The sequence below is a fragment of the Schistocerca piceifrons genome, chromosome 4, assembly GCF_021461385.2.
Source record: "Schistocerca piceifrons isolate TAMUIC-IGC-003096 chromosome 4, iqSchPice1.1, whole genome shotgun sequence".
Classification (NCBI taxonomy): Eukaryota; Metazoa; Arthropoda; class Insecta; order Orthoptera; family Acrididae; genus Schistocerca; species Schistocerca piceifrons.
In genome coordinates, this window is record NC_060141.1 from 791878985 (window position 1) to 791887577 (window position 8593).

Sequence of the window (8593 nt, forward strand, 5' to 3'; positions counted from 1 at the left end):
ATATAAATAAATTTCCGTAATGTGTATGACAGCTTACTACTGAGGGTCATTGTGATAACTGTCAATCAAATAAGAATTATCTACAAAGAAAATATTAATGATAGACGGAAATACCTGCATGTCACTCCACATCTTATGTCAAACTTCAGCCAATATTTACCATTCAGTATTGAAGTGAAGTTTGGGAGTCAAGAATATTGCTTCCTGAGCCAGGAAAGTTAAAAAAATCCTTCTCTTCAACCGATTCCTTTAACATACCCTTCAGTAGCGGCATTAGACTAGGTGATATCTGATTACAATCCTGGCAATAGAAGAATATTTTACCTCCACTATTTGATCAACCTAGTGTGGAGGGGAAAAGCTTCGTGATTATTACATCTAGTCCAAATGTCTTTGGTTGAATTGCAAAGCTTATTGGGATGGTGAGTGATATGGTCGTTGGTCAACGCCTATCAGTTTGGGACGTTAAGCTCGCTGGATCAATGGTGCACCTTCAGAATAGTAGACTGCTTCAGCACTAGCTTTAACTTACTACATGCATCTTTCATTTTTATCAACGACTCAAAGACTATATGCTACTCCATACACAATCCTCAACCTCCGTTACACTTACATTAAACATTTGGGAACAAATGTACGTAATACAAGCAAACACAGGGGGGTGTCGACGTTCTAGGCCACTGAGTTACAGACTATCTGAGATTACCACATAAGGATCAACTTATAAAAATTCTGTATAGTATCTATGGGTATTGTCAGAGAGTATGACAGTCTTAATTGAATGAAATTAACAGTAATTGGAAATAAAGGATATCATGCGACCAGCGGTGGCACAGTGTTGTAGTGGGTAATGCATGCAAGCACTGTGCTGTCTAGAGGCATCCTTCATGATCAGTGGATATGGAGATCGGCAAGTGACTGTCCGACGTTGTTGTTAAAATAAAGACACAAATACTCCTGTAACAGCCTAGCAGAGAAGGAATTATTTTAAATGTTAAATATGGGCATTAGGCAAGTGGGCTTAGGAAAAGTCAGCTCCAAACTGAAGGTGATAACTGTTTAACATGAAAGCTGTGTTTGTTTAAGACTTAAGAACAAATGGATTCTTACAACTTCCATAATGTTGTATGAGGGAGTGAAAATCTAAGACTTTTAATTTCCTGACACGTTGTATTTGGGGTAGGATTCTGATATTAGAAAGTATGTGAAGTCTGACAACCATATATACTGGGCCGATATCACCTGGTCTACCATCTTGGATTCAGGTGACATGGGATGGGGGGAAACACAGTGGCCATAGAGGATGGCCATAATGGGTTCTCATGTCATACAGCTGGGAGATCACGAACCATGAAGCCACGGCTACTATCCCTCACGTCGACCATCTTGGATTTTGATGTCACAGAGCTGAGGAAATCTGAATACCATGTAGGCTGTTCTTATCACCCCAGGTCAACCATATGGATTCTATACTTAGCACAAGTGATCTACTTAGATTTTTAAGCAGTAGGATAATTGCCAATTTTGAATTTTTTAGTTTCTCACTATTTCGCACTTAGTACACTTGATCTGTTTAAAATTTACGCCAGTATTGGAAATTCCCACACTTAGCTACATAGGGAAATTGGGTAATTTTGAAAGTACCACCATTTTTGAATTTTGAGCCATTTCATACATATGGCAATCGGCTGTGATGTGAGAGTGGCAGGGGAGAGAAAGTGGGAAAAATTGGCAAGAGCGCAGCATGTCATCGGTTGATGATGATGTTTGATTTCTAGGGCGCTCAACTGCGTGGTCATCAGCGGTCATATGTAACAGGGAAGAGGGGAAATCTGGCAACAGTACATTCTAGAATCGAAGTGGCCTAGCCACACTACTGACATGACCAATGAATGTGGTGTATTTATTATCAGAATTATCATATATTTAAAAAAAAAACACAACTTTAGTTTTGGAACTTAATTAGCGGCTGAATGCGCCGTACAATCTCATGCTTTAAGGGCAAGACCACTTTAATTTAAAAATGGCTGAAAGCCAATATCTTAAAGTTCAACCAAAATTATAAATTTAAAAAGCAAAGTCTTATCTTAAAACAGTTCCTTAATTAGGCTGTAGGCCCAAAGAATCTGACACTTTAAGAGCAAACAACTTAAATTCAAAATCGGCTGAAGGCCCAACACTTAAGACTCAATAACATTAATTTTAAAAATGCCAAAGGCTTTGCTTAAAACAGTCTTAAATTAGCCTGAAGGCCCAAACAATCTGACACGTTAAGGGCAAAACAGCCTTAATCTAAAAATCGGCAAGAAGCCATACAAGTACAAACAACAAGAAAAAACAAGAAAAGGCAGTACATCCAACGGCGCTCAGAAGTTTTGAGGGTCGGCCTGGAATTCAAAATCTAACGCTCGCTTAGGTGAGACAGGTAGTCGGCCCAACCATTGTCGATCCGACGACAACCCAACCGACAGGTATTCAACGGTCCCACCGACAAGTTAACCTCCGTTTCACCTGACCAGCACACAACAGGGAGTTCAATGGAACAAACGTAGAAGGTATTGGCTCCCACAACCAATTATGCGGTACATTGGGCTGTCAAACCACACACCGTGTTGGACAGCGACAACAGGATGAGGAAAATACACTGCCTGAATTTACGTCAACAGCCAAGGCAGGTAACCGGAACATTAACGGCCACAAGGGAGAAGATTCCGCTGGTGTACTTCAATTCAAATGACCAAGTACAGTTAAATTCCACCGGAGGGTGGCTAAAATTTGCCAACTTGAAAACACATGTTGTTGCTCGCGGGAGTATCCCAACAGCCGACAACGGACTCCAAACGACACAATGTGAACAGTTCAAATGTTCAAATGTGTGTGAAATCTTATGGGACTTAACTGCTAAGGTCATCAGTCCCTAAGCTTATACACCACTTAACCTAAATTATCCTAAGGACAAACACACACTCCCATGCCCGAGAGAGGACTCGAACCTCCGCCGGGACCAGCCGCACAGTCCACGGCTGCAGCGCCCTAGAACACGACTGCAGCGCCCTAGACCACTTGGCTAATCCCGCGCGGCAATGTAAACAGTGCTTACTTTATGGTAGATTAAGTCAAAACTCGACTTTCATGTCCAGGATCGGTGAGCCACGAAGCTCGTCGCAATGGGAACAGCACGTCACACTCCGACACCGCATAGAGGCTGCTAGCGGGCCCGGCCAAATTACGCGCCGCCGAGTTTTCCTCGCTGCTCCACGCCAACCGACCAACTGCCCAGGCCCGGAAACGGTGAAAGGACCAAGTATACGTCGGCCTATGTGACGACCAACGAACGGTCGTCCCGCTCCAATCACCCTCCGTCGGACAGTTCATGTGTGTAGCCAGCGGTCGGCGAGCACTGCCTGTCGACGCCTCACCGTCGCTCCGTCCCCGACTTCACTGCTGCTGCGTCCTAACTGCACTGCTGGTCCGTACCGAACCGACTACCAGACACACGACGACCCGGAAATACTATCTGTCGGTCCAGAGATGGTACGACAGTGCACTTATCGATACGCGCTGCTGCTGCGGCTCACGGGTAAGTAAGGCAGGAAGTTAGTGACGCCAGTAAATATAATAAGAAAACGAGGCGGCAGTACCCTAATAGAAGACGACAAACAGTAAATGGGACAAACGTGAGCCATGCACGGCTCAGTTGCTTTCACGTCTATCGATTTACTTCTGTCAAGAGCGACGTGTTCAGTTCTGTCTGCAGGGAAGTCTTCAATCCAGTCCCAAATTTGTTCCGATACTCGATAAGCTCGTGTTCTTTTAATTAAAAGGCAATGCGATGGTGTCAAATGCCTTCCGGATGTCAAGGTACACGGCATCAATCTGAGTTGGTGGATCTCATGCAGGAAATGAGCGAGACAAGTCTCACAAAATCTCTGTTTTACAGAGAATACCACCGTTCTCCAAGAAAATCGTAATCGATGAGCATAATGTGGTTCAAATGGCTCGGAGCACTATGGGACTTAACTGCTGAGGTCGTCAGTTCCCTAGAACTCAGAATTACTTGAATATAAATAGCCTAAGAACATCACACACATCCATGCCCGAGGCCGGATTCGAACCTGCGACCGTAGCGGTCGCGCGGTTCCAGACTGTTGCGGCTAGAAACGCTCGGCCACCCCTGCCGGCCGTTGAGCATAAAACATGTTCCATAGTTCTACAACAGATTGACGTCAACGATGTGTAGGCCTATAATTATGTACTTCTGCCCTACGACCCTGCTTGAAAACCGAAAAGACGTGCTTTTTTTCCAGTTCTGGGTAATCTTCGTTCCTTCAATGAACTACAATAATCTGCTGCTAGATTGGGAGAAAATCTTTGTAAAGTCTTACAGGTGTATCGTCTGGTCCTAATGCCTTTCCGCTACTAAGCGATTGTAGTTGCTTTCCTATTTCGCGACCAGTTATCTCCATATCTGCCATTTCGACATTCGTATGATGTTTGAAAGAACGAACCGTATTAGCATCTTTTGCAATTAAACAATCGAGTTCAGTGTCTCGGCCTTCCCTCTGTTATCTTCCGTTACGGTGTCAGTAAGGTCACTGAGTGACTGAATAGATGATTTAGAACCGCTTACTGATATTACGGCTGACAAAGGCAGGTTTAAACCAATGGCCTTGCCGCAGTGGTAACACCGGTTCTCGTCAGATCACTGAAGTTAAGCGTTGTCGGGCTGGGCTAGCACTTGGGTGGGTGACCATCCGGTCTGCCGAGCGCTGTTGGGAAGCGGGGTGCACTCAGACTTTGTGAGGCAAACTGAGGAGCTACTTGATTGAGAAGCAGCGGCTCCGGTCTCGGAAACTGACATACGGCCGGGAGAGCGGTGTGCTGACCACGTGCCCCTCCATATCCGCATCCAGTGACGCCTATACACTGAGGATGAGACGGCTGGCGTTCAGTACTGTTGGGCCTTCATGGCCTGTTTGGGAGGAGATTTAAGTACGGTTTAACTGTCCAAATGTTACATAAATAATTCTACAAATATAGCCTACAGCATTTTACTCACATAAAATTCTGCACAAGATGAATTAAAAATTAATTCCAAATATCGTAAATATAGACTCACGTTAAAAAAAAAGAAAAAGAAGCATAACATCTTGAACGCCTCGAAATAGGATGTTCGTATTGACAGGATATGTTCATTAGTATGTTCTTCAGAAATGATTAGCACTACAGTGACATCGGTTCAGCACGTGTCCTGTTGCCTATTAGGCACAGGGTCAGCTTTGGGCCTTGATAACGTGTTCCATGAGCGATGACATCGATGCGTGTAAGTCCCCAATGGCGTCCTGTCGTATAGTCATCCATGCTGTATTCACCTGGATTCAAAGATCACCTGTGGTGGCTGGCGCTGGGTCACAGTGGTGCACCCATCGTATCATTATATCCCACACATTATCTATTGACGGCAAGTCTGGTGATCTGGCGGAGCGGTGCAAAAGGCTGACATCCTGTGACACCAAGAAGGCAGGTGTGGCCGTGCATTGTCTTACTGAAGAATTGCGTCTCGGTGGTGTGCAGAAAGAGTATGACAATGGGTGGCAGGATGTCATTCACGTAGGCCACACTGGCCACATTGCCCTGGACGTGCAGCAACTGTGATTTGTGATTATACCCAAAACAACCCACACCGCAAGGTCCTTACATGGCGCTGTATGTCCTGTGCGAATATAGTCACTGTGATGCAGCTCTCCATGTCTGCCTCGAATCAAAATATGGATATCATTTTCAAAGAAGTGGAACCTGGTTTCGTCCGAGAACGCTATCTGATGCGTTCCTATCCACAGGAACGTCGTACCATACACCATTGCCAATTATCATGTTTCTGCACATTCGTCAATGGTAGTCGCACAAATGGACGACGCGCACGTAACCCATGCCGTACTAAAAGGCGACGGACTGTCACCCATGATAGCGTTCGACGTGGCACACTGCTCCACTGTTGCTTCAGAGCCGGGGAGGACGCAGACCCGTCCCGAAGTGAGGATCTTCTCGAGGGTGGTGATCTAGGTGATGCTACTTGGCGTATCTCGTCGTATTCTACGGCCTTCCGTGAACCAGTCAGCACACACCAGTCGCACTGCCGAAACACTTCGTCCTGCACGAGAAGCAACTTCCGGGATCGATGTATCACATTCTCTCATTCCAATAATGCGCACTCTTTCATTTATTTGGTGGTCGGTTCCCGCATACGTTCGCGTGGCATCCTGCACGTCTGCTCAAGGAACACCGACCCGTTAACTTCGATTTACAGCGACAATGAAAGCCACAGGCATATTTCACCGGTAGGTAGTTTGTACCGCGATATCGTTGTTGACCTCGAACACCCAGGCTGACATGATTCAAATGCTAATAATTTCTGCAGAACCATAGTAGTGTACATATCATGTGAATATGAACGTCCTATCTCTAGTCGTTCAAGCTGTTCTGTTTTCCAGAACATGAGTGTATTATACAGAAACTGAAATTATAGACCGCGAAACAGTTACAAATGCTGCAAGTAACACAACTTCATCTGTAACAACTATAAAAATTTTACAAACGGCAGAAGCGGCTCATGTCGGCCTTAGTGCACATTCCTCCATGTGATTCTACCACCAGTCACCAGGCTGATGTACCGACCAAAGTACATTATATATTCCTATAAAGGGTGAAAAGTATTTAAACCGACAAACTCTGGGAGGTTGTAGGAGACATGAAAACAAATATTTTTCCCTAGTGTCATTTTTTTCTATGAGGAATATTTAAACCGATAGAGGAAGATTTCTCTGGCGGCAAATTACTTAAACCAACAAACACTTTTCCATTTTTTTATGACCAAGAGACAACACATTAACACAACCCAATTTCAATTACAGTAGATTTTCAAAAATGGTTCCATTGACACGTAAACAAAGGTTACACCGTCGGATCATGTTCTGTCTGACACGGGCAAAACCCGAGGAGTATCCTGAATTGTTCCTGTTGCTGCTACTATCCGAGCAACCAGATCCTCTTCTGATGCAACAGGGGTTGCGTAAACAAGGGTGCGCATCTCCCCCCACAAAAAATGTCCAGAGAGGACATATGTGGGGATCGAGCAGGTCATGGGACAGGACCACCTCTGCCAATCCAAGTTTCTGCGAACCGTCGGTCCAGGAATCGACGCAAACGACGACTGAAATTTGCCGGCGCCCCGTCACGTTGGAACCACATGCGTTGTCTTGTAGGGAGCGGGACGTCTTCCAGAAATTCTGGCAATGCTCTGGCGAGAAAACTGTAATAGTGCCTGCCCATTTAATGGCCTATGTAGCAGATACGGTCCAATTAAACAGTCCCCATCAACACCGACCCACGCATTAACGAAGAACCGCACTTGATGAGCGCTAGTAACTGTGGCATGTGGGTTATCCTCACTCCAAACATACGAATTGTGCATGTTGAAGACTCCATCACGCCCGAACGTTGCTTCATCGGTAAACAACACAGAGGATGGAAATGTAGGATGCATTTCACACTGTTCCAGGTACAACTGCGAAAACTGTGCTCTGGGTAGATAATCAACTGGTTCCAGGTTATGAACACACTATAAGTGAAATGGACGTAACATTTGCTCTCGAAGGACTTTTCTTACATTCGTCTGATTCGTCCCCATGTTACGTGCAATTGCACGAGTGCTGATTGAAGGATCCCGCTCCACATGCTGCAAGACAGATTCCTCAAATTGCAGCGTTCTTACCGTGCGACGGCGTCCCTGTCCAGGTAATCTGCTAAATGACCCGGTCTCACGCAGACTTTGGTACACAGCAGCAAAGGTCTTATGATGCGGGATACGGTGATTAGGATATTGTTGTTGGTAAACCCGCTGTGCAGCTCGTCCGTTGTGGTGCGCTACGTAGTACGCACCAACCATATCAGTGTACTCACTCCAGGTGTATCGCTCCATTAGTAAACAGAGACAATGCACTACTACACTGGTGGACAGCAGTTGCCTACAACTGAAGATCGTAATACGGCCTCCACCGGTTTAAATAATCCACATAGGAAAAAATGACATCAGGAAAAAATATTTGTTTTGAGGTCACCTACAACCTCACCGAGTTTGTCGGTTTAAATACTTTTCACCCTGTATATCTAACCCCAGGTGCATCACTCTTCCAACTCTCCTCTATTTGTATTGTGGCCAAGATAGGAGTTAACTCTGTAGCAAATTCCGTGTAGAATCTGACCGAGAATCCATTTGGCTCCATGACATTGTCCCGTTTCAACGACTTCAGCTGGTTTCAATGCCAGCGACAGTAATGAACATGTCCGTCATCTTTAAAGTCTCGTAAGAACCAAACGAGTCCAAACAAAAAACTAGTAGGCGTGGTAGTATGGAACAATACCAGAAATATGTGTTCTGTAAACATGGACTCTCATGTACATCCCTTATGAGCTATGAGCATTTGTTCATGTTCGCTACAGTGAAACATCTTTTCTACTGAACAAGTGCTTATAGTTCTTAAGACACGCAATTTAGAGCCAATATTTATTTGATTTTTTCTTGTTTTGGTTCGTA

General features: G+C 44.9%; 1 pseudogene; it reads left to right on the forward strand.

Annotated features, from left to right (window-relative positions):
• The first annotated feature begins 4660 nt into the window (after positions 1 to 4660).
• Positions 4661 to 4778, forward strand: LOC124796493 (annotated as a pseudogene).
• The last annotated feature ends 3815 nt before the right edge of the window (positions 4779 to 8593 follow it).